General features: G+C 41.0%; 1 protein-coding gene across 6 annotated transcripts in view; it reads left to right on the top strand.

The window, feature by feature from the left end:
- PATL2 (PAT1 homolog 2) overlaps positions 1-26,330 on the top strand; it is a 44,736-nt gene that overhangs the window by 6,958 nt on the left and 11,448 nt on the right. The window contains exon 1 of one of the 6 annotated variants that reach the window (XM_050799479.1): positions 24,186-26,009. The exons of the other annotated variants lie outside the window; for them this stretch is intronic. The gene's annotated coding sequence lies outside the window, so the exon portion shown is untranslated. Of the gene's footprint in view, positions 1-24,185; positions 26,010-26,330 lie in introns of those variants that run through there. 6 annotated transcript variants of the gene reach the window in all.

The following is a 26,330-nucleotide window of genomic DNA, read 5'->3' as shown; positions in this document are numbered from 1 at the left end:
GTTGAGGGATTTCATCAACACTAGACCTGTCCTACAAGAAATGCTGAAGGGAGTTCTTTAATGTGAAAGAAAAGGACATTAATGAGCAATGAAAAATAATTTGAAGGTGTAAAACTCACTGGTAATTGGAAGTACACAGAAAAAAATGGAATATTATAACACTGTAATCATGGTATGTAAACTACTCATATCTCGAGTGGAAAGACAAAAAGGTAAACCAGTCAAAACTAATAACTATAACAACTTTTCAAGATATAGACAGTACAATATGACATAAACACAAAGAATTTAAAAGAATGGAACAAAGTTAAAGTGTAGAGTTTTATTAATTTTTTCTTTGCTTCTTTATTTATGTGATCAGTGGTAAGTTGTCATTGGTTTAAAATAATGGGTTATGTTGTGAATATGCCAAAAAATAATAAAATGAAATAATGGGATATAAAATATTAAATAAAAGCCTTATGGTAACCTGAAATAAAAAAGCATACAACAGGGGCCAGGAGTGGTGGCTCCCACCTGTAATCCTAGCACTTTGGGAGGCCGAAGCAGGCAGATGGCTTGAGCTCAGGAGTTTGAAACTAGCCTGGAAAACACAGTGAAAGTACTGTCTCTATAAAAGTACTTGTCTCTACAAAAAAAAAAAAAAATTAGCCAGGCATAGTGACAGTCACCTGTGGTCCCAACTACTTGGGAGGCTGAGGTAGGTGGATCACTTGAGCCTGAAAGGCAGAGGTTGCAGTGAGCCAAGATTGCACCACTGCACTCCAGCCTGGGTGACAAAGTGAGACCCCCATCTCAAAAAAAAAAAAAAAAATCCCCAGAACAACATACAACAGATATACAAAAAATAAAAAGCAAGAAATTTTTAAATACTACCAGAGAAAATCACCTTCACAGAAAGGAAGACAGGAAGGAAAGAAGGAGGGAACAGAGGACCACAAAACAACTAGAAAACAAATAACAAAATGGCAAGAGTAAGTCCTTATTTATCAATAATAACATTGAATCTAAACAGACTAAACTCTCCATTCAGGACACATAGAGTAGCTGAATGGATTAAAAAAAAAAAAAAAAAAAAAAAAAAAAAAAAGCAAGACCCAGTGATTTGTTGCCTACAAGAAGCACACTTCACCCATAAAGACACACATAGACTAAAATAAAGGGATAGAAAAATATATTCCATTCCAATGGAAACCAAAAAGGATGATGAATAGCTATGCTTACATCAGACAAAATAGATTTCAAGACAAAAACTATAAAAAGAGACAAAGAAGGTCATTATATAATGAAAAGAGGTTAATTTGGCAACAGTATGTAACAATTGTAAAAAATATATGCACTCCAACTGGAGCACCCAGATATATAAAGTAAATATTATTAGAGCTAAAGAGAGAGGCCCCAGTACAATAATAGCTGGAGACTTCAACACCCCACTTTCAGCATTGGACAGATCATCCAGACCAAAAATCAACAAAGAAACATCAGACTTAATCTGCACTATTGATCAAATTACTCTAATAGATTTTTTTTTTTTCGAGATGGAGTCTTGCTCTGTTGCCCAGGCTGGAGTGCAGTGGTGCAATCTCAGCTCACTGCAAGCACCACCTCCCAGGTTCACACCATTCTGCCTCAGCCTCCCGAGTAGCTAGGACTACAGGTGCCCACCACTATGCCTGGCTAATTTTTTGTATTTTTAGTAGAGACGGGGCTTCACCATGTTAGCCAGGATGGTGATCTCGTGACCTCATGATCTGCCCACCTTGGCCTCCCAGAGTGCTGGGGTTACAGGCGTGAGCCACCATGCCTGGTCAAATATAATAGATATTTACAGAACATTTTATCCAATGGCTACAGAATACCCATTCTTCTCCTCAGCACATGGATCATTCTCAAGGATAGACCATATGTTAGGTCACAAAATAAGTCTTAAAACATTGAAATTATATCAAATATCTTCTCTGACCACAATGGAAAAAAACTAGAAATCAATAACAAGAGGAATTTTTGAAACTATACAAATACATGGAAATTAAACAGTATGCTCCTACATGGCTGTGGGTCAACAAAGAAATTAAGAAGGACATTTTTTTAAATTCTGGAAATAAATGATAATGGAAACACAACATACCAAAACCTATGGGATACAGAAAAGGCAGTAATAGGAAGAAAGTCTATATCCATAAGCACCTACATAAAAAAAAAAAAAAAAACAGAAAAACTTCAAATAAACAACATAATGATGCATTTCAAAGAACTAGAAAAGCAAGAGCAAGCCAAACCCAAAATTAATAGAAGAAAAGAAATAATAAAGATGAGAGCAAATGAAATTGAAATGAAGAAAACAATACAAAAGATCAACAAAAAGAAAAGTAGTTTTTTTAAAGACAAAAACCAAAAATCTTTAGCCAGATTCACTAAGAAAAAAAGGAGAGAATATTCATATAAATAAAATCAGAGATGAAAAAGGAGACATTACAACCAATATCACAGAAATTCAAAGGATCATTAGAGTCTACTATGAGCAACTACATGCCAATAAATTGGAAAACCTAGAAGAAATGGATAAATTCCCAGGTACATACAACCTACCAAGATTGAACCTTGAAGAAATCCAAAACCAGAACAGACGAATAACAAGTAACAAATAAAAGCTCAGGACTCTATGGCTGCACTGCTAAACGTTACTAAATATATGAAGAAGAACTAATACCAACTGATATAGTTTCAATATAGGTCCCTACCCAAATCTCATGTTGAATTGTAATCCCTAGTATTGGAGGTGGGGCCTGGTGATAGGTGTTTGCGTCATGGGGGCAGATCCCTCATGGCTTGGTGCTGTCCTTGTGATAGTGAGTGCATTCTTGAGAGATCTGATTGTTGGCAAAATGTGACACCTCCCCTCACCACCTCTTGTCCCCACTCTTACCATGTGAAGTGCCTGGCACCCTTCTGCCATGAGTAAAAGCTCCCTGAGGTCTCCCCAGTAGCTGAGCAGAGGCCAGCACCATACCATGTTTATATAGCTTACAGAACCATAAGCCAATTAAAACTCTTTTCTTTGTAAATTTTCCAGCCTCATGTATTTCTCTCTCTCTCTCTTTTTTTTTTTTTTTTTTTTTTTTGGAGACAGGGTCTCACTCTGTCACCCAGTCTGGAGGGCAGTGGTGCAATCTCAGCTCACTGCAACCTCTGTCCCCTGGGTTCAAGCAATTCTTGTGCCTCAGCTTCCTGACTAGCTAAAAGAACAGGTGTGCACCATCATACCTGGCTAATTTTCATATTTTTAGTAGAGATGGGGTTTCACCATGTTAGCCAGGCTGGTCTCAAACTCCTGGCCTCAAGTGATCTGCCTGCCTCAGCCTCCCAAAGTGCTGGGATTACAGGCATGAGCCACCATGCCCAGCCTCAGTTATTTCTTTATAGCAATGCAAGAAAGAACCAAAACACCAACCCTACTCAAACTATTCTGAAAAATAGAGGAAGAGGGAGTGTTTTCAAACTCATTCTACGTGGCCGGTATTACCTTGATGCCAAAACTAGACAGGCACATTAAAAAAAAAAAAAAAAAAAAAAAACTACAGGCAAATATCCCTGATGCAAAAATCCTCAGCAACATACTAGCACACTGAATTCAACAACACATTAAAGTGATTATTCATCTCATCTGCAGTATCTTTCCAATGGAAAAAAAAATTATTCATCATGCATCCAAGCATCCCAGAGACGCAAGGATGGTTCAACATACATAAATCAATCAATGTGATATATCATATCAACAGAATGAAGGGCAAAAACCATATGATCATTTCAATTGATGCTGAAAAAACAGTTGATAAAATTCAACATCCCTTCATGATTAAAAACCCCTCAAAAACTGGGCACATAAGGAACGTACCTCAACACAATAAAAGCTCAACACAATAAAAGACAAACCTACAGTTAGTATCATAGTGAATTAAGGGAAAACCTAAATCCTTTTCTCAAAGATCTGGAACATGACAAAGATGCCCACTTTCGCCACTATTATTCAAAATAGTACTGGAAGTCCTAGCTAGAGCAATCAGACAAGAGAAAGAAATAAAGAGCATCCAAACTGGAAAGGAAGAAGTCAAATTATCCTTATTTGCAGATGATATGATCTTGTATTTGGAAAAACCTAAAGACTCCACCAAAAAACTATTAGAACTGATAAACAAATTCAGTAAAGTTGGAGGATACAAAGTCAACATACAGGCCAGGCGTGGTGGCTCATGGCTATAATCCCAGCACTTTGGGAGGCTGAGGTGGGCAGATCACTTGAGGTCAGGAGTTCAAGACCAGTGTGGCCAACATGGTGAAACCCCGTCTCTACTAAAAATACAAAAATTAGCCGGGTGTGGTGGCACATACCTGTAGTCTCAGTTACTCGGGAGGCTGAGGCAGAAGAGTCACTTGAACCCAGGAGGCAGAGGTTGCCATGAGCCAAGATCACGCCACTACACTCCAGCCTGGGTGACAAAGTGAGGCTCCATCTCAAAAAAAAGAAAAAGAAAATCAACATATAATCATTTGTTTTATAAATAATATTAAATATCTAATGTTAAATACCTTCTTAACCAAGAAGTAAAAGATCTCTACAATGATAACTATAAAACACTGATGAAAGAAATTGAAGAGGACACAAAAAAATGGAAAGATATTCCATGTTCATGGATTGGGAGACTCAATATGTTAAAATATCCATACTACCTAAAGCAATCTACAGATTCAATGTAAACCCTATCAAAATACCAATTACATTCTTCACAGAAATGGAAAAAAAAAATCCTAAAATTTATATGGAACCACAAAAGATCCAGAACAGCCAAAACTATCTTAAGCAAAAAGAACAAAACTGGAAGAATCACATTATCTGACTTCAAATTATACTACAAAGCTATAGTAACCCAAAGAGCATGATACTGGCATAAAAACAGACACATAAACTGATGAAACATAATAGAGAACCCAGAAACAAATCCATACATTTACAGTAAACTTATTTTCAACAAAGTTGTCAAAAACCTACATTGGAGAAAGGACACTCTCTTCAGTAAATGGTGCTGGGAAAACTGGATATCCATATGCAGAAGAATGAAACTAGACCACTATCTCTCGCCATATACAAAACTCAAAGAAAAATGGAATAAAAACTTAAATCTGGCTGGGCATGGTGGCTCACACCTGTAATCCTGGCACTTTGGGAGGCCAAGGTGGGTGGATCACTTGACCAGGAGTTTGAGACCGGCCTGGCCAACATGGTAAAACCCTGTCTCTACTAAAAATACAAAAAATTAGCTGGGCATGCTGATGCACACCTGTAATCCCAGCTACTCAGGAGACTGGGGCATGGGAATCGCTTTAAGCTGGGAGGCGGAAGTTGTAGTCAGCTGAAACTACTGCACTATAGCCTGGGTGACACAGTAAGACCCAGTCCCAGAAAATAAAAAGACTTAAATCTAAGACCTCAAGCTATGAAACTGCTAAAAGAAAACACTGGGGAAACTCTCCAGGATATTAGACTGGGCAAAAATTTATTGAGTAATACCCTTAAAAGCTTCTGCAAAGCAAAGGAAACAAACAACAAAGAGAAGAGACAGCCCACAGAATGGGAGCAAATATTTACAAACAAATCCATCTCACAAGGATTAATAATAAAAATATATAATGAGCTCAAACAACTCTATAGGAAAAAATCTACTAATCCAATTTTTTAAATGGGCAAAAGATCTGAATAGGCATTTCTCAAAAGAAGACATACAAATGGCAAACAGGTATCTGAGAAGGTGCTCACCATCATTGATCATCAGACAAATGCAAATCAAAACTACAATGAGATAGCACTTCACCCTCATTAAAATGGTTTTTATCCAAAAGACAGACAATAACGAATGCTGGTGAGGATGTGGAGAAAAGGGGAACCCTCATACACTGTTGGTGGGAATGGAAATTAGTATACCCACTATGGAGAACAGCTTGGAGGTTCCTCAAAAAACCAAAAATAGAGCTACCATATGATCCAGCAATCCTACTCCTAGGTATATACTCAAAAGAAAGAAAATCAGTATATCAAAGAGATATCTGCATTTTCATGTTTATTGCAGCACTATTCAAAATAGTCAAGATTTGGAAGCAACCTAAGTGTCCATCAACAGATGAATGGATAAAGAACATGTGGTACACATATACAATGGAGTGTGTTTGGCCATCATAAAGGGTGAATTCTTATCATTTGCAACAATATGGATGGAACTGGAGGTCATTATGTTAAGCAAAGTAAGCCAGGCATAGAAAGACAAAGTTTGCATGTTCTTCTTTGTGGGAGCTAAAAATTAAAGCAACTGAATTCATGGAAATAGAGAGTAGAATAATGGTTACCAGAGGCTGGGAAGAGTAGTGGGGGGAGGGAGCAGGAGAAATGGTTAATGGATACAAAAATATAATTAGATAGAATGAATAAGATCTGGTATTTGATAGCACAACAGGGTGACTAGTGTCAACACTTTATTGTATAGTAAAAATAACTAAAAGGGTATAATTGGATTATTTGTAGCACAAAGAAAGGATAAATGCTTGGGGTAAGGGATACACCATTTTCCCTGATGTGATTATTATACCTGTATCAAAATATCACATGTACTTCATATATATATATATATACACACCCCCACTATATACCCATGAAAATTAAAAATAAAATTAAAATTAAAATTAAAAAAATTTAAAGAGAGAAAATAAAAATTTTTTTTTAATTAAACAAAAGGACAAAGCCAGGCATGCTGGAATGCACCTGTAGACCCAGCTACTTAGGAGGCTGAAGCAGAAGGATCACTTGAGCCCATGAGTTCGTGACCAGCCTAGGTAACATAGCAAGAGCCCCATCTCAATTTTTTAAAATAATAATAAAAAATAAATAAAGTGGGAAAGCTGCTGACCCAAACTACACAACAATCTAGAAGGTAGGTGTTATTTCCTTTACAGATAAGGAGACTGAGATGCAGAGAGGTAAGATACTTCCCATGATTTCACTGAGCTGGGATTCAAATCTTGGTCTGGTGGATTCCAAAGGCCTCAATCTTTCTGCTAGAAAATAACTCTGGGCACTTTCCGAGAAGAGATCCATAAGAAGTAATTGGGAGGCTTTGGAGACCAAGGCAAGAATAGAAGCAAATGAGAAGGTGAGGGGAAGTAGATACAGAGCAACCAGCACCAAGATGTGTCATGTTATTTTTTTAAACTGACATTTGCTGTTTTCCATTTATAAAAGTAATATATGCACATGATGGAAAATTGGATCATACTAAAAACTATAAAGAAGAAAATTAAGGTTGGTCCAAGTACAGTGGTGTTTACAACTAATTCATCACAGTCACAGATTTCTTTGTTCCTTCTCCACTTTCACTGCTTCACTTGATTCGTCAAAAAGGAGAAGAAGGAAGAAGAAGGAGGGAAAAGAAGGAGGAAGAAGAAAGAAAAAGAAGGAAGTACGGTGAGTAGGAGGAAGAAGAAAGAAGAAAAGGGAGGAGGAGGAAGAGGAAGAAGAAGGAGGAGGAGAAAAAGAAGAAAGGAGGAGGAGAGAGTTAAAACAAAACCATTGTTAAATGGTATAATTTAAGGAGTTTGAAGATTGCTGCCTGCTCCAAAGTACCTCCTGGTTAAATCTGTTTTGGAACTCAAAATCTTCAATCTTATGTGTTAATTCTTTTAAATTCAGCAAATTTGGGTTGAGTGAGGGCTTTGTGGCAAATGTAAGTACTTACAAGGAATTCAAAGCAGAAGACGCCAGACCCTGCCCACCAGGAGATTCCAATGTGTAATTAAAATCAGCCCAATAATTAATTTGTGAGCAACTACCTAAGATGTTCAGCCTGACTTTTCAGATTTGAGAGCTGTTGCATAATGGGCAACAGGCCCAAAACAAACAGAACACAAAAAGGGAGATTTTTTTTTAATTGGCAGTTACTAAGTCAGACACCATACCTTGGAGGGGGAAAAAATCTCCCAAGATCCGTATGAGGCAAGTACTATTATCTTTATTTGAAGGAGAATGAATGGAAAGACAAAAGTTGAGAGTTAAAGTATCCGGTGGGCAGAGAACCTGTCTCACAGGCTTGTGTGTAACCATTGCAGTCTATGAGATGCCAATTTATTTTTACTGGGAAAATTATATAAACTTGATACAAAAAATCAAGTACAGAAATATAAAAATCCTAATTTCTCCCAAATCCTCTCCCAGTAATAACCATAGTTTTAAATGTATTATTCATCCTTAATTATAAGCCCACTAAAAGCATAAAAGGAATCAGAGGTAGCATCACCTGTCAGCTTGGATGCAGAAATGGATTAGGTAAATGTTGAAGCCAAAATCTCTTAATTGTGTGGCAGTAGTAGGACAGACCCAGAATTTCCCCTGGAGAAAATTATACGCAGTTACTAAATTACTGGCATAGCCTCCTTTAGGGATGTTTTCCCTTGTAGGTACAGTACTTGGCTCTTCATCTCAGTTCCTACTTAAAACTGCGGAATTCTAACCTGGATATTTTCTATTTTGCCTTGAATTCCATGCAGCGCTATTAAAAACAAACATTCTCCTCCAAATATTCTTTTTCCCTTTTGACAAATTCTTCTCACTCATAGCTTCCTGCTTTGCAGCTTGTGGAGCTGACACTTGCCTCTGGCCAGTTAGTGTGGGGTCCTTTCTGGCTGCCCCCGACACTATTAGACCTGCTTCCAATCAGGTGCTCTCAGAGAGTACTCTTCCCCTAAAACAACTGTGAGGAAACCAGGAAGAATTATTTGGTAAAGAATCAGAAATTTAAAACAAAATAAACAGCACAAAATGGTAAGAGAGGTGTCCACAGATCCATCATTGACACAGAAGGAGCAGGCAAGGCCACAGGAGTAAACAGAACTTGGTGGGCTTGTGACTGTGTGTGTTTTTGTTTTGAGTTTAAGAGTCGAGGTTTAATAAGCAAAAGAAAGAGAAAAGAAAATAGCTCTCTCTCTAGTGAGAGAGAGGGAACTTCTGAGGAAAAGGCCGGCTGGCAGCCGATGCCCCGGATTTTATAGTCAGGCTTTAGGAGGCAGTGTCTGATTTACGCAGGGCTCACAGATTGGTTCCATCGGGTATGACATTTACAGAGCATGGCAGGAAGGCTGGCCAGCCCACCCTAATCTTACTATGCAGATGAACTTCCCCTTGGCCGGCTCCATCTCGTCTGTCCATACTGTACAAGTGGCTGACAGAGAGAAGGGAAGATGGAGCCACCATCTTGAACATGATTGGCACAACTGCGGGCATCTATGTCTGCAGCTCAATTTTACAGGCTGCTCTTTGTTAGAAAGGAAAATAATTTGGGGCTGCTTTTCATTAAAAGGAAAACTTCTATACCCTAATTAATTTCTTCTTAACTCCTGTATCATTCCCCCCTCTGGAGTGGCAACCCTAACTGCCTTTTTTTTTTTTTTTTTTTTTTTTTGAGACAGAGTCTTGCTCTGTCACCTGGCTGGAGTGCAATGGTGCGATCTCGGCTCACTGCAACCTCCACCACCCGAGTTCAAGTGATTCTCCTGCCTCAGCCTCCCAAGTAGCTGGGACTACAGGCGTGTGCCAACAAGCCCAGCTAATTTTTTTGTACTTTTAGTAGAGACCGGGTTTCACCATGTTGACCAGTATGGTCTCCCTAACTGCTTTTAGGGGGTGTTGGATGATGACTCTTTCTGGCCACTTCATGCTGAAAAGGGGCATTGTATGGGCAACAGCAGCTAAGGCTCCTCCTGGGGTTGATCTAAGGGTCCTCGGAAGATAGGCATGTCCATGCTTGGTTCTGTCTGCAGCACCATTTGGAGTTTGATTGCTGTCAGCCATTCCAATGGGTCGTAACAGTGGTTTGCCTCCACCAGATGTTGCCATCCCTTTTTGTTTCTTCCAAGTTGCAGGTCATCACTTGATTCACAGGAATAAGCAGGGTTAGCGTAAAATGTAGGCAAAAGCTTGTAAGTTTCCTTAACTCGTTTCGATGAATGCTGTACTTTGGTATCCTGGATGAGGTCCTCAATAAGAAGTGGCTATGTTGACTGGGGTAAATACTCAGGGTTTGTCGTCTCATGCCAGGAAAATTTAGGAGACAGACACACACAGGGAGTTTAGGAGCAGAAGTTTAATAGGCAAAATAAAAAGGAAAACAGCTCTCTCTCTAATGACAGAGAGGGGACTTCAGAGAGGAAAAAGCTGTGACTTTTTATTTCATTATTTCTTATCATCATTACTATTTTTGTTTTAACTGTGGATCAACTTGCCACAAATGAGTTTGCTAAAAGACAATTTATCATATGTCAAATTAGCCAAAAATCTATTTAATGACCACTGACAGCAAAACCTGAGGTGGGACTGCCCCTCTGCTCATCCAACATTCTGCAAGTGTGAGTGGGTGAGGTGGGTTCCACCATCTATCCCCAGAAACCAGGCCATGACAGGCAGGAGGTGGCTCAGTCAGCACATAACTCAGAGTTTAGTAGGGGGAAAGGAAGGGTTCCACAAAATTGGGATTATTTTGTATGTATATTCATTGAATTTGCTTATCTTAATGTAATAAAATATTGATATTTTCCATGTCATTTGATACAGAACTGGCTTCTAATTATTAACATTTTTAGGCTGGTTGTGGTGGGTCACACCTGTAAATCCAGCACTGTGGGAGGCCAAGGATGGCAGATCACCTGAGGTCAGGAGTTCGAGACCAGCCTGGCCAACATGGTGAAACCCTGTCTCTACTAAAAATACAAGAAAATTTACCTGGGCATGGTGGCACATGCCTGTAATCCCAGCTACTTGGGAGGCTGAGGCAGGAAACCGCTTGAAGTTCGACTGAAGTGAGTTGAGGTTGCAGTGAGCTGAGATCACGCCATCGCGCTCCAGCCTAGGAGACAGAGCAAGACTCTGTCTCAAAAAAAAAAAAAAACAACAACAACAAAAAACTTTTTTGGACTTTTCTCTATATCATGCCTTGTGGTAGGCAAAATAATGCCCCAGAACCTGAGGAAAGATTACTTTACATGGTATAAGGGACTTTGCAGATGTAATTAAGGTTGAGGACCTTTAAACAAGGAGATTATCAGGAATTATTTGGGTACGCCCAGTGTAATCACAGAGGTCCTTAAAAGCAGAGAACTTTTCCTGACAGTAGTCAGAGGGAGATGTGACTGCAGAAGAAGGGTCAGAGATGCCACAAGCTGGCTTTGGAGATGAAGGAACAGGCCATGAATCAAGGGATGCAGGCGGCCTCTAGAAGGAGGAAAAGCCAAAGACATGAGTTCTCCCATAGAGTCTCCAGAAAGGAATGCTGCTCTGCTGCCACCTTGGTTTTTAGCCACATGAAATTTGTGTTGGACTTCTGAGCTACAGAAATACAAGATGATAAACTGTTTTCTTAAGCCACCAAGTTTTTGGAAATTTGTTACAGCAGCAATAGAAAATTAGTTCTTCTCCTTTTTCCAGAATCATGGACATTTTGGCCTTGGTTTCTAGGAGCTTAATTCATTATAAATATTTGTCTCTTCCAAGTCAAGTTTACCTATTGGTTAACTAGGCTCTGGCCACACAGAACATTCTGAGCACACTCATGTTGGAGGCAGGTTATCATCAGCTCCATAGTTGAGGAAGGTACGAGTTTTGCTGAAGCCTGGTTTGGTCAGGAGCCCTAGTCTACCCCTCCTATCACTGCCACAAACCGAGCTGAGTTAGCCCCAGTGATGCGGGCCCAGCACATCACATGAGAATCACAGGCCTGAGTCCTGCCAGTGCTGCCATTTCTGGGCCATTTCTCAGATGCCAGGCTCCAAATGGGCCAGACCACTCCTGCTCTACCTGCTGTTGCCAGTGTTGAAGAGGAATACGAGTAACAGGAGGGGCCTCCAGCCCCCAAGACAAAGATATCCCAAAGTTTTGGCTTTCTTCTTCTTAGCCTGGCCTAAATGCCTCCACAACCTGGCCCCAACCTCTCCATCTGATCTCAGTGTTCACCACAGTCACTCAAGGATTCTTTACTGAGTGCCTGCTAGCTCCTCAGCACTGGGGAAAGTTCCTCCTCTGGTGAGCTGATAGGCTCTGGTTATAGGCTATAAATAGATTACGATACCAGAAATTAGCCCTATCAGGAAGAGCCTGCAGAAGACCTTAGTGTCAAGGTAAAGAATGTGAACTTTATCCTTTAGACTGTGATGCAGGTGCCAACAGAGCTGGGTTTTTTTTTTTTCTTTTTGTTTGTCTTTGGGGTATTTTTTGTTTGCTCTTTTACAAACCTTATCCACATAGCTTTATTTTTTCTAATTATAAAATTCATGGCCATTATGAAAACTTCAGACAATATAGGTAAGGATAAAGATAACCATTTAAATTACCTGTTATTCTATAAACCAGACATAACCACTGCTAGTGCATTGTTTATTCTTTGTCTATCCATATACAGATATGAATATGAATATATATGTTTACAAAGATGCAATCATTGTGCAGAGATTTCTCTGCAAACTGCGTTTTATTTAACCATTTATCATGGACAGTATATCTATTTCTATAATAGAGATCTATATTGTTTTTTCATGTGTTCACAGTATTTCATTATATAAACATGCCATACATTTTTACCTAATCCTGTATTGAGGATGTTCGCAGGTTTTCCCTATTATAATTCAGCCTATACACTGTGAAACTGCCTCCAGAGTCTTTGTACCAGGTTACCCTCCCTTTATAAAATAAGGAAGATAGTTATCTCCCCACACTCTTCCCCAGCTGGTCATTATCACCAATTGTATCTCCTTGTTTTACTTTGTATCTTATTTATTTATCTATTTATTTGAGACAGAGTCTCTTTATGTTGCCTAGGCTGGCCTTGTCTTAGCCTCCTGAGTAGATGGTACTACAGGTACGCACCACCATTCCCAGCTTTACTTTATATATTTTTTTATTTTATTTATTTATTTGAGACAGAGTCTCACTCTATGGCTCAAGCTGGATGGAGTGCAGTGGTGCCGTGTTCTCAGCTCACTGCAATCTCCGCCTCCCGGGTTCAAGCAATTCTTGTGCCTCAGCCTCCCAAGTAACTGGGATTACAGGAACATGCCACCATACCCATAACTTGTTTTTCAGTAGAGTCGGGTTTTTGCTATGTTGGTGAGGCTGGTCTCGAACTCCTGACCTCAAGTGATCCACCTGCCTTGGCCTCCCAAAGTACCGGGATGGCTATTTTTTGTATTTTTAGTAGAGATGGGGTTTCTCCATGTTGGTCAGGCTAGTCTCGAACTTCCGACCTCAGGTGATCCGCCCGCCTCAGCCTCACAAAGTGCTGGGATTACAGGCGTGAGACACCATGCTTGGCCAACATTCACATATTTTCTTTTAGTAGTTTTGAGATTTCTTTTTTATTATTATACTTTAAGTTCTGGGATACTTGTGCAGAACGTGCAGGTTTGTTACACAGGTATACACATGCCATGGTGGTTTGCTGCACCCATCAACCAGTCATCTACATTAGGTATTTCTCCTAATGCTATCCCTCCCCTAGTCCCCCACCCCACAACAGGCCCTAGTGTGTGATGTTCCTCGCCCTGTGTCCATGTATTCTCATTGTTCAAGTCCCACTTATGAGTGAGAACATGCAGTGTTTGGTTTTCTGTTGTGTTAGTTTGCTAAGAATGATGGTGTCCAGCTTCATCCATGTCCCTGCAAAGGACATGAACTCATCCTTTTTAATGGCTGCATAGTATTCCATGGTGTATATGTGCCACATTTTCCTTATCCAGGCTATCATTGATGGGCATTTGGGTTGGTTCCAAGTCTTCGCTATTGTGAACAATGCTGCAGTAAACATACCTGTGCATGTGTCTTTATAGTAGAATTATTTATAACCCTTTGGGTATATACCCAGGAATGGGACTGCTGGGTCAAATGGTACTTCTGATTCAAGATCCTTGAGGAATCACCGCACTGTCTTCCACAATGGTTGAACTAATTTACATTTCCACCAACAGTGTAAAAGTATTCTTATTTCTCCACATCCTCTCCAGCATCTGTTGTTTCCTGACTTTTTAATGATCACCATTCTAACTGGCATGAGATGGTATCTCATTGTGGTTTTGATTTCCATTTCTCTAATGACCAGTGATGATGAACTTTTTTTCATATGTTTGTTGGCTGCATAAATGTCTTCTTTTGAGAAGTGTCTGTTCATATCCTTCACCCACTTTTTGATGGGGTTGTTTGTTTTATTCTTGTAAATTTGTTTAAGTTCTTTGTAGATTCTGGATATTAGCCCTTTGTCAGATGGATAGATTGCAATATTTTTCTCCCATTCTGTAGGTTGCCCGTCCACTCTGATGACAGTTTCTTTTGCTGTGCAGAAGCTCTTTAGTTTAATTAGATCCCATTTGTCAATTTTGGCTTTTGTTGCCATTGCTTTTGTTGTTTTAGTCATGGAGTCTTTGCCCATGCCTATGTCCTGAATGCTATTGCCTAGGTTTTCTTCTAGTGCTTTTATTTAAATTCGATCTTACATTTAAGTATTTAATCCATCTTGAGTTAATTTTTGTATATAAAGTACAAGGAAGGGGTCCAGTTTCAGTTTTCTGCATATGGATAGCCAGTCTTCCCAACACCATTTATTAAATAGGGAATCCTTTCCCCCACTGCTTATTTTTCTCAGGTTTGTCAAAGATCAGATGGTTGTAGATGTGTAGTGTTATTTCTGAGGCCTCTGTTCAGTTCCATTGGTCTATATATCTGTTTTGGTACCAGTACCATGCTGTTCTGGTTACTGTAGCCTTGTAGTATAGTTTGAAGTCAGGTAGCATGATGCCTCCAGCTCTGTTTTTTTGTGCTTAGGATTGACTTGCCTCTTTTTTGGTTCCATATGAAATTTAAAGTAGTTTTTTCTAATTCTGCGAAGAAAGTCAATGGTAGTTTGATGGGGATAGCATTGAATCTATAAATTACTTTGGTCATTTTCATGATACTGATTCTTCCTATCCATGAGCATGGAATGATTTTCCATTTGTTTGTGTCCTCTCTTATTTCCTTGAGCAGTGGTTTGTAGCTCTCCTTGAAGAGGTCCTTCACATCCCTTGTAAATTGGATTCCCAGGTATTTAATTCTCTTTGTAGCATTTGTGACTGGGAGTTCACTCATGATTTGGGTCTCTGTTTGTCTATTATTGGTGTATAGCAATGCTTGTGATTTTTGCACATTGATTGTGTATCCTGAGATTTTGCTGAAATTGCTTATCAGCTTAAGGAGATTTTGGGCTGAGACAATGGGGTTTTCTAAATATACAATCATGTTATCTGCAGAGACAATTTGACTTCCTCTCTTCCTATTTGAATACCCTTTATTTCTCTCTCTTGCCTGATTGCCCTGGCCAGAACTTCCAAAACTATGTTGAATAGGAGTGGTGAGAGAAGGCATCCTTGTCTTGTGCTGGTTTTCAAGGGGAATGCTTCCAGTTTTTGCCCATTCAGTATGATATTGGCTGTGGGTTTGTCATAAATAGCTCCTATTATTTTGAGATACATTCCTCAATACCTAGTTTATTGAGAGTTTTTAGCATGAAGGGGTGTTGAATTTTGTCAAAGGCCTTTTCTGCATCTATTGAGATGATCATGTGGTTTTTGTCATTGGTTCTGTTTATGTGATGGATTACATTAACTGATTTGCGTATGTCGAACTAGCCTTGCATCCCAGGGATGAAGCTGAATTGATCGTGATGGATAAGCTTTTTGATGTGCTGCTGGATTTGGTCTGCCAGTATTTTATTGAAGATTTTCACATCAATGTTCATCAGAGATATTGGCCTTTGAAATTTTCTTTTTTTGTTGTGTCTCTGCCAGGTTTTGGTATCACGATGATGCTGGCCTCATAAAATGAGTTAGGGAGGATTCTCTCTTTTTCTATTGTTTGGAATAGTTGCAGAAGGAATGGTACCAGTTCCTCATTATACCTCTGGTAGAATTCGGCTGTGAGTCCATCTGGTCCTGGACTTTTTTGATTAGTAGGCTATTCATTACTGCTTCAATTTCAGAACTTGTTATTGGTCTATTCAGGGATTCAGCTTCTTCCAGGTTTAGTCTTGGGAGGGTGTATGTGTCTAGGGATTTATCCATTTCTTCTAGATTTTCTAGTTTATTTGCATAGAGGTGTTTATAGTATTCTCTGATGGTAGTTTGTATTTTTGTGGGATCAGTGGTGATATCCCCTTTATCATTTTTTATTGTGTCTCTCTTTTCTTCTTTATTAGTCTGGCTAGTGGTCTATCTATTTTATTGATCTTTTCAAAAAACCAGCTCCTGGATTCACTGATTTTTTGAAGGGTTTTTCTGTCTCTATCTCCTTCAGTTTTGCTCTGATCTTAGTTATTTCTTGTCTTCTGCTAGCTTTTGAATTTGTTTGCTCTTGTTTCTCTAGTTCTTTTAATTGTGATGTTAGGGTGTTGATTTTAGATCTTTCCTACTTTCTCTTGTAGGCATTTAGTTCTATAAATTTCCCTCTAAACACTGCTTTAAATGTGGCCCAGAGATTCTGGTACGTTGTGTCTTTGTTCTCATTGGTTTCAAAGACTTCTTTATTTCTGCCTTAATATCGTTATTTACCCAGTAGTCACTCAGGAGCACGTTGTTCAGTTTCCATGTAGTTGTGTGGTTTTGAGTTTCTTAACCCTGAGTTCTAATTTCATTGCACTGTGGTCTGAGAGACTGTTTGTTATGATTTCCATTCTTTTGCATTTGCTGAGGAGGGTTTCACTTCCAATTATGTGGTCAATTTTAGAAGAAGTGCAATGTGGTGCTGAGAAGAATGTACATTCTGTTAATTTGGGGTGGAGAGTTCTGTAGATGTCTATTAAGTCCACTTGGTCCAGAGCTGAGTTCAAGTCCTGAATATCCTTGTTAATTTTCTGTCTCGTTGATCTGTCTAATATTGACAATGGAGTGTTAAAGTCTCCCACTATTATTGTGTGGGAGTCTACATCTCTTTGTCGGTCTCTAAGAGCTTGCTTTATGAATCTGGGTGCTCCTGTATTGGGTGCATATATATTTAGGATAGTTAGCTCTTCTTGCTGCATTGATTCCTTTACCATTATGTAATGCCCTTCTTTGTCTCTTTTGATCTTCATTGGTTTAAAGTCTGATTTATCAGAGACTAGGATTGCAACCCCTGCTTTATTTGCTTTCCATTTCCTTGGTAAATATTCCTCCATCCCTTTATTTTGAACCTATGTGTGTCTTTGCATGCGAGATGGGTCTCCTGAATACAGCACACTGATGGGTCTTGACTTTTTTTTTTTTTTTTTTTTTTTTTTTGAGACAGAGTGAGGAGTCTCGCTCTGTTGCCCAGGCTGGAGTGCAAAGGCACAATCTTGGCTCACTGCAACCTCTGTCTCCCAGGTTCAAGCAATTCTCCTGCCTCAGCCTGCCAAGTAGCTGGGATTACACGCATGTGCCACCACGCCCAGCTAATTTTTTGTATTTTTAGTAGAGACAGGGTTTCACCATGTTGGCCAGGATGGTCTTAATCTCTTGACCTCATGATCCGTCTGCCTTGGCTTCCCAAAGTGCTAGGATTACAGGCGTGAGCCACCTTGCCTGGCAGGGTGTTGACTTTTTATCCAATTTGCTAGTGTGTGTCTTTTAATTGGGGCATTTAGCCCGTTTACATTTAAGGTTAATATTGTTATGTGTGAATTTGATCCTGTCATTATGATGCTAGCTGGTTATTTTGCCTGTTAATTGATGCAGTTTCTTCATAGTGTTGATGGTCTTTACAATTTGGTATGTTTTTGCAGTGGCTGGTATCGGTTGTTTCTTTCCATGTTTAGTGCTTCCTTCAGGAGCTCTTGTAAGGTAGGCCTGGTGGTGACACAATCTCTCAGCATTTGCTTGTCTGTAAAGGATTTTATTTCTCCTTTAATTATGAAGCTTACTTTGGCTGGATATGAAATTCTGGGTTGAAAATTCTTTTCTTGAAGAATGTTAAATATTAGTCCCCACTCTCTTCTGGCTTGTAGGGTTTCTGCAGAGAGATCCACTGTTAGTCTGATGGACTTACCTTTCTGGGTAACCCTACCTTTCTCTCTGGCTACCCTTAACATTTTTTCCTTCATTTCAACCTTGGTGAATCTGATGATTATGTGTCTGGGGTTGCTTTTCTCAAGGAGTATCTTTGTGGTGTTCCCTGTATTTCCTGAATTTGAATGTTGGCCTGTCTTGCTAGGTTGGGGAAGTTCTCCTGGATAATATCCTGAAGAGTGTTTTCTAACTTGGTTCCATTCTCCCCATCACTTTCAGGTACACCAATCAAATATAGATTTGGTCTTTTCACATAATCTCATATTTCTTAGAGGTTTTGTTTGTTCCTTTTCATTCTTTTTTTTTTTTTTTTTTTTTTTTTTTTTTTTTTTTTTTTTTTGAGACGGAGTCTCGCTCTGTCGCCCAGGCTGGAGTGCAGTGGCCGGATCTCAGCTCACTGCAAGCTCCGCCTTTTGGGTTCACGCCATTCTCCTGCCTCAGCCTCCCGAGTAGCTGGGACTACAGGCGCCTGCCACCTCGCCCGGCTAGTTTTTTGTATTTTTTAGTAGAGACGGGGTTTCACCAGGTTAGACAGGATGGTCTCGATCTCCTGACCTTGTGATCCGCCCATCTCGGCCTCCCAAAGTGCTAGGATTACAGGCTTGAGCCACCGCGCCCGGCCTCATTCTTTTTTCTCTAATCTTGTCTCCTTGCTTTATTTCATTAAGTTGATCTTCAATCACCAGTATTCTTTTTTCTGCTTGATCGATTCGGCTATTGATACTTGTGTATGCTTCACAAAGTTATTGTGCTGTATTTTTCAGCTCCATCAAGTCATTTATGTTCTTCTTTAAACTGGTTATTCTAGTTAGCAATTCCTCCAACCTTTTTTCAAGCTGCTTAGCTTCCTTGCATTGGGTTAGAACATGCTCCTTTAGCTTGGAGCAGTTTGTTATTACCGGCCTTCTGAAGCCTAGTTCTGTCAATTCATCAAATTCATTCTCTCCAGTTTTGTTCCCTTGCTGGCAAGGAGTTGTGATCCTTTGGAGGAGAAGAAGTGTTCTGGTTTTTGGAATTTTCAGCCTTTTTGTGCTGGTTTTTCCTCGTCTTCATGGATGTATCTACTTTTGGTCTTTGATGTTGGTAACCTTCGGATGGGGTTTCTGTGTGGATGTTCTTTTTGTTGATGTTGATGCTGTTCCTTTCTGTTAGTTTTCCTTCTAACAGGCCCCTCTGCTGCAGGTCTGCTGGAGTTTGCTGGAGGTCCACTCCAGACCCTGTTTTCCTGGGTATCACCAGTGGAGGCTACAGAAAGGCAAAGATTGCTGCCTGTTCCTTCCCCTGGAAGCTTCATCCCAGAGGGGCACCCACCAGATGCCAGCTGGAGCTCTCCTGTATGAGGTGTCTGTCGACCCCTGCTGGGCGGTGTCTCACAGTCAGGAAGCATAGGGGTCAGGGACCCACTTGCAGAGGCAGTCTTTCCCTTAGCAGAGCTTGAGCACTATGCTGGGAAATCCGCTGCTCTCTTCAGAGTCAGCAGGCAGGAATGTTGAAGTCTGCTGAAGCTGTGCCCACATCTGCCCCTTCCACCAAGTGCTCTGTCCCAGGGAGATGGGAGTTTTATCTATAAGCCCCTGACTGGGACTGCTGCCTTTCTTTCAGAGATGCCCTGCCCAGAGAGGAAGAATCTAGAGAGGCAGTCTGGCTACAGCAGCTTTGCAGAACTGCGGTGTGCTCCACCCAGTTTGAACTTCCTGGCGGCTTTGTTTACACTGTGAGGGGAAAACCACTTACTCAAGCCTCAGTAATGGCGGATGCCCCTCCCCCCACCAAGCTCAAGTGTCCCAGGTTGACTTCAGACTGCTGTGCTGGCAGCGAGAATTTCAAGCCAGTGGATCTCAGCTTGCTGGGCTCTGGGGGGGTGGCATCCACTGAGCTAGACCACTCGGCTCCCTGGCTTCAGCCCCCTTCCCAGGGGAGTGAATGGTTCTGTCTCACTGGCATTCCAGGTGCCACTGGAGTATGAAAAAAAAAAAACTCCTGCAGCTAGCTCAGTGTCTGCCCAAACAGCCACCCAGTTTTGTGCTTGAAACCCAGGGCCCTAGTGGCGTAGGCACCTGAGGGAATCTCCTGTTCTGTGGGTTGTGAAGAGCATGGGAAAAGTATAGTATCTGGGCTGGAGTGCACCTCCCTCAAGGCACAGTCTCTCACAGTCCCTTGGCTAGGTAAGGAAGTTCCCCAACCCCTTGCACTTTCCAGGTGAGGCAATGCCCCTCCCTGCCTCGGCTCGCCTCCTTGGGCTGCGCCCACTGTCTAACCAGTCCCAATGAGATGAGCTGGGTACCTCAGTTGGAAATACAGAAATCACCCACTTTCTGCATTGATCTCTCTTGGAGCTACAGACTGGAGCTATTCCTATTCAGCCATCTTGCCAGTCACCTTTTTGAGATTTTTTTTTATGTTTAAATCTTTGCTCCATGTAGCATTTACTTTGGCATAAATATGTCTTCAATAGAGAAGTTTTACTTTCTTTAGTGAAATCTATGTATCTTTTCTTTTATGATCTCTGGCTTAGATATTCTGGTTTGTTTCTCAGAATGAAATTTCTTGGGAACAACGTGAGGAGTGGCCTGGAGTAGGACACACCCAGGTGGCTGGCAAGAAACCCCTCTGAAGAAGTCACTCTCTCAGGGAAGGTCCATAATTTTTCATTACAGTTCAGCTCAGTCAACATCTACTAAGAACCTACTCTGTTCCAGAGACTGTGTTAAGTGCCAGGGGCACAGAGATGAGGAACATCTCTGCTTACAAGTGGGAGTGACAAATTTAGAAACAGAATGACAACACAGTGTGGTAGGTGCAATGAGCAAAAGGCGTAAGGATCAATGAGCACACATAAGAGCGACTATCCAAGCTGGAAGGGAAAAGCCTATCTGAGAAGGCCTCCTGGAGGAGATGAAGCCTGAGCCGAGTTTGTTTTTCCCATTCGAATAACTAGAATATTAGAATAAGACAATTCAGAAATCATCTTCCAATTCAAATAACTCTTACTGTGTAACTTCATTTTGCTTATATGACACAATGCACAGCATATTACCTGCTAAGATACACACTTTCAATATCATTGAAAAGACAGAACTGGGACAGGAAGCTGCCTCAATCAACAACAGAATATACCTCCCAGACCAAGGGCAAGAGGTCTCCAGGGTAGGGACAACCTGGTGCACAGCGATTATGAGAGAAGACTCAAGTGGAACCCTAATTTCCCCACGCAGCTAAAAGCGGTTTACTGTTTCTGAAACTCAATCTAGAAGGCAGGGAACTTTAAGATAGGAGACTGGTTGCCTTCTATGACAGTCAGGGTCAGATTGTAAAGGGCCTTATGTAAAGAATGGGACATGAGAAACACTGAGGTGTTGTAAGTTGGGGAGTGTCCGATCTGACAAAAGAACTTGGAAATCATCAGCATGAGATGAGATTGCCCAGGGATATCAGGTTGCAGAGGATTTAACCTTTGCGGATCCTTGATCCCTTTGGGACGTGATAAAAGCTATGGATGCTCTTTCCAGAAAACTGAACATATTGAAAACCACACCAACATATACACAATTTCAGGGGATCCTCAGATTAAGAATTTTTTATATATAGAGGACTGAGAAGTAGCCTGAGGAAGTGGATATTCAAGGGATGGGAAGAAGATAAAGGGAGCAGGAAAAGGGCCAAAGAAAGATGACCCAAGAGGTACGGGAAGAGCCAGGACACAAGTGTTGGGAAGCTGTGGGAGCGCAAAGATCCAAGGAGGACATGATCAGCAGTGTTGAATGCTGAGAGACTTCAGCTAAGGTCAGCACTGAAACATATCTTTTGCACTTACAGTTAAGAAATCACAGCCGAAAGAGGTGGCTCACATCTGTAATCCCAGCACTTTGGGAGGCCAAGGTGAGAGAACAACTTGAGCCCAGGAGTTTGAGACCAGTCTGGGCAACAAAGTGAGATGCCATCTCTACAAAAATTTTAAAAATTAGCTGGCTGTGGTTGTGTACGCCATAGTCCCAGCTACTTGGAAGGTTGAGGCAGGAGGATTGCTTGAGTCCAGAAGTTCAAGTTTGCAGTGAGTTATAATCACGCCACTGCACTCCAGCCTGGGTGAAAGAGTGAGACCCCATCTCTAAAAATAAAAAGAAAGAAAGAAAAATCATTGGTAATGGTATCGAGAAAAGTCTCTGCAGAGTAACTAGTAATGGTAACTCCAGATATATATTTTTTAACCCGAGAATTATATAGGTGGCATCTAGGTGGAAATATGGGTAGGGGACTTGTCTTGACCCTGCATTTGCAGAGCACTAACACATCAAATAATTGTCAATTGTCCAGAAAAAGTATTGAAGGGGCTTATGGAGATTATGTCTGTTTGTCCCTGTTGCCACCACTATGATGGAGTCAAAAGCCAGAAAGCAACAGTTGAAGGAATGATGTGAGGAAATGGAGAAGTTTGGTTTGTTGGGTAGGAGAGACCTAAAGGGCAGTTAAAATAAGGAACAAAAACAAGACGCGGATTTGTCTCCAAGAAGTGGACACATCCTGATATTTCTATGCTATACTCTAAGAAAAAGAGGGGAAACAGAAAGGCTCAAGACACAGAGAGAAGTGGCTGAAGGGCCAAACATCCAGGAAGAGAGTCTGGACTTGAAGAGGAGGAGGGCCCCCCACCTGGAAGTACAAGGTGAGGAGGCCTGTGGCTGTGTATAATTTCCTCTAAGTATGAATTGAAGTAGATCAGCCCCAGTGGCCTCTATTTTCCCCATAACATAAGAGGTGAGGTTGACTGCTGAGAGAAAAGATGGGAGTTGTGTGGAGGACTGGAGGATAATCCCTATCTTTTAGAATCACTAATGAGAGATGGATGGGAGAGGAAGCTGAACAAGGACAAATTAAAGAACAGCTCAGCAGGCTGGTGATGGAGCAGTGTCAGTCATGCTCCCAACAGGAAGCAGATGGCACATTCAAGTGCTGTAACTGAGGAGCATGTCCGAAAGGGAATATTCATCAAGCTGTGAACAGGAAACTTGTAAAGGACAGTGAAGCACCCTGGAACTAGCAAGAGTGGGGAGCCTTTCCCACCCCCAGACCTCAGGGGCAAGGGGAGGGAGCAGATCCCAGATCCAGAGGGAATGGGTATAATTTAGGAGAGGGCTGCCACATTGGAACTCATACGGCACAGATGCTGACATTATCTGAAGCCAGGCAGCCTTCTCTCTCTCCAGGTTCTGGTGACTGTTCCATCCTCTTGTCCCAGTCCCAGGGGATTCTGCTATTACTTGTGGTTTCACTATACTCTTTCTATACTTTTATAAATATCTCTTTATTAGATTATCCAGTTTTAGTACACCATCTATTTCCTGAAGGAAACCTGACATATATGGTTCTTTTAAAAGACTAATAAAACAGACAAACTCTGGAAAGAAGAACAAAGGAGGAGATGAATAATATTAGGAATAAAAAGGGAGACAAAGGGTCGGACGCAGTGACTCACACCTGTAATTCTAGCACTCCGGGAGGCCAAGGCAGGTGGATCACTTGAAGCCAGGAGTTGGAGACCTGCCTGCCCAACATGGTGAAAGCCCATCTCTACTAAAAAAAAAAAATACAAAAATTGGCCAGGCATGGTGGTATGCACCTGTAATCTCAGCTGCTTTGGAGGCTGAGGCAGGAGAATTGCTTGAACACGGGAGGTGGAGGTTGCAGTGAGCTGAGACTGTGCCACTGCACTCCAGCCTGGGTGACAGGCAAGACTCTGTCTCAAAATAAGTAAATAAAAGGGGGTAGGAAAGACAAAGTATAGTTATAGCATGGATTTTTAAATACTCTTATACTATGAACAACTTTATGCCAACAAATTTGAAAATTTACAAGAAATAGACACATGGACAAATTCCTAGAAGATATATAACTTAAAACTCAAGAAGAAATTGAAAGCCAGACTAGATCTACTGCTGTTAAATAACCTGAAACAATGGATTTAAAAATCTCCCCATAAAAGTGTTTTATGCAGCAAATTTAAATATTTCTAATGTCATTTTTTTTTCTTTAAGAAAAATTGTTTAATAGAGACAGAGTCTTCCTATGTTGCCCAGGCTTATCTTGAACTCCTGGGCTCAAATGATCCTCCTGCCTCAGCTTCCCAAAGTGCTGGGATTACAGGTATGAGTCACTCTAATGTCTTTTTAAAATCTGATCCAACAATCCTGTGTACCTGTGTGTACTTCTTATTCTAGAAGAAGCTCTAAGAGGCTGTGGGAAGCATCTGCTTTATTCATTGTGTACCCCAAACCTAGCATAGGCTTGGCTTAAACTTAACATAATTAAATGATGGCAGGAAAGTTAGAACATCTAGAGGATCAGTAGACATATGAGATAAGGGCAGGGGACCTTCATAAAAAACAGTAGGTCCCAAGTGAAACTCTGAACAGCCAGGGCAGGGCTGTGATCTTAAAGACTGAGCCCTAATCCACCTGCTTTGGTACTAGTCAATACCAGAAGTCCCTTCAGAATGAAAATCTTCATGCAACAAGTTTCTCCTTAAGATCTATCTCTACAACAACCTGATGAATCACCTCTAGAACACTGAAATTCACCATTTGGTCCTTTGGTTAATAGTGCCAAAGTACGTTATTAGGAAGTGTCTGAGAGAAACAGCTGAATAACATTACCAAAAAGGCCAGAACCTGGCCGGGTGTGGTGGCTCGTGCCTGTAATCCCAGCACTTTGGAAGGCCAAGGCAGGTGGATTACTTGAGGTCAGGAGTTTGAGACAAGCCTGGCCAACATGGCAAAACGCTGTTTCTACTGAAAAAAATATATATATTCAAAAATTAGCTGGGTATGGTAGTGGCTGCCTATAATCCCAGCTACTCGGGAGGCTGAGGCAGGAGAATCTCTTGAACCCGGGAGATGGAGGCTGCCCAGATCATGCCACTGCCCTCTAGCCTGGGTGACAGAGTGAGATGCTAGCTCACAAAAAAAAAAAAAAAAAAAAAAAAAAAAAAAAAAAGTCAGAACCCAATTCAGATATATGAGAAGTTTTTCAGTAACTTTCAAGCTACTTATATATGTTCCCCCACCCATATCGTTTATGACCTGCAGTAAAACTTCTGAAACAAATATTTTCCTTTAAAGGCACCGAGAATCATGATCTTATCACGATGACAAGAGGATTCTAACTTTCATCTTTGATGTAGGGAAATTAACTTACTTTTTATTTTTATTCAGAACTTCTACAAAGTCATGTGGGTTTCAGCTGGACACAGGGTGTGGGCACAGAACCAAGGGTTAGATGAGGCTTGGGAGGGTGTTGGGTTTTGCCTACCAGGAGCGGCTATGTTTCTGTTTTTGTTGTTGTTGATTTGTTTTTACTCCTGAGCTTCTGGACCAGTTTGCCATTAGAGCAGCCAAGAAGATGTAAGATTGTGTATCTCATGCAAAAGTGTTTTTACCGTGAAGATCTGGCTTCCAAATTCACAGGGGTCTCTCATCAGTCCGAGCTGAGTAGCTGACTTAAGCTCACATGACCCGGTGAAGGGCAAGCATCATCAGGTGGACTTGAGGGCTTCAAGTACGCTGCCCTGAAGCACCAGGAACTTGGTTGCTAGGCATCCTCCCCAAGATCTACCCAGGACTTTCCTATCCAAGTTTGTTGAAGCAAAACCGAGGGATTAAATGAAATGCAACCTCACAAAGTACCAATGAAGGGTGTGGAAAACAGGGATCCTCTTTTTAAATATCTGTCCCCAAATATCAATCCCAATAAACTATACTAAAAACCATGGATGGCTAAAATGCAATTTATGTCTTTTCTCTGTTCAAGGATTTTTTTAATCATTAAACTATGTTCTCATATTTCCATCAGGCCCCAAAGGTTGGAGGATGCTGGCCCTTTAATGGGTAAGCAGGGGAGGAGCTGGGACTTTTAAAGGCAGGAGCAGCAAACAGGTCCTGGCCCAGGCTGCTATGAATAACTTAAACAGAAAGGGCAGCAACAGTCAGATGGTGGGTGTCAGCAGCAAGGCATCACCACACTCGGACGGTGACTGGTGATGTCCGTTGGGAAGTACTTCTCTTCCTTCTCCTAGCCTGTCCCTCATTTCTGTCCCTTTGTGGGACAGCTCCCTAGAGCTGAGCTGGGAGGGTGGGGGTTTATGGCAGTCTGAGACCCCAGGGTCTCTCTCCTCAAGACCATGGCCAAGAATTCTCTAACCATCTTGC

This window comes from Macaca thibetana, chromosome 7 (assembly GCF_024542745.1).
Source record: "Macaca thibetana thibetana isolate TM-01 chromosome 7, ASM2454274v1, whole genome shotgun sequence".
Classification (NCBI taxonomy): Eukaryota; Metazoa; Chordata; class Mammalia; order Primates; family Cercopithecidae; genus Macaca; species Macaca thibetana.
Note: the sequence above shows the minus strand (reverse complement) of the source record. Positions and strands in the feature narration are given on the sequence as shown.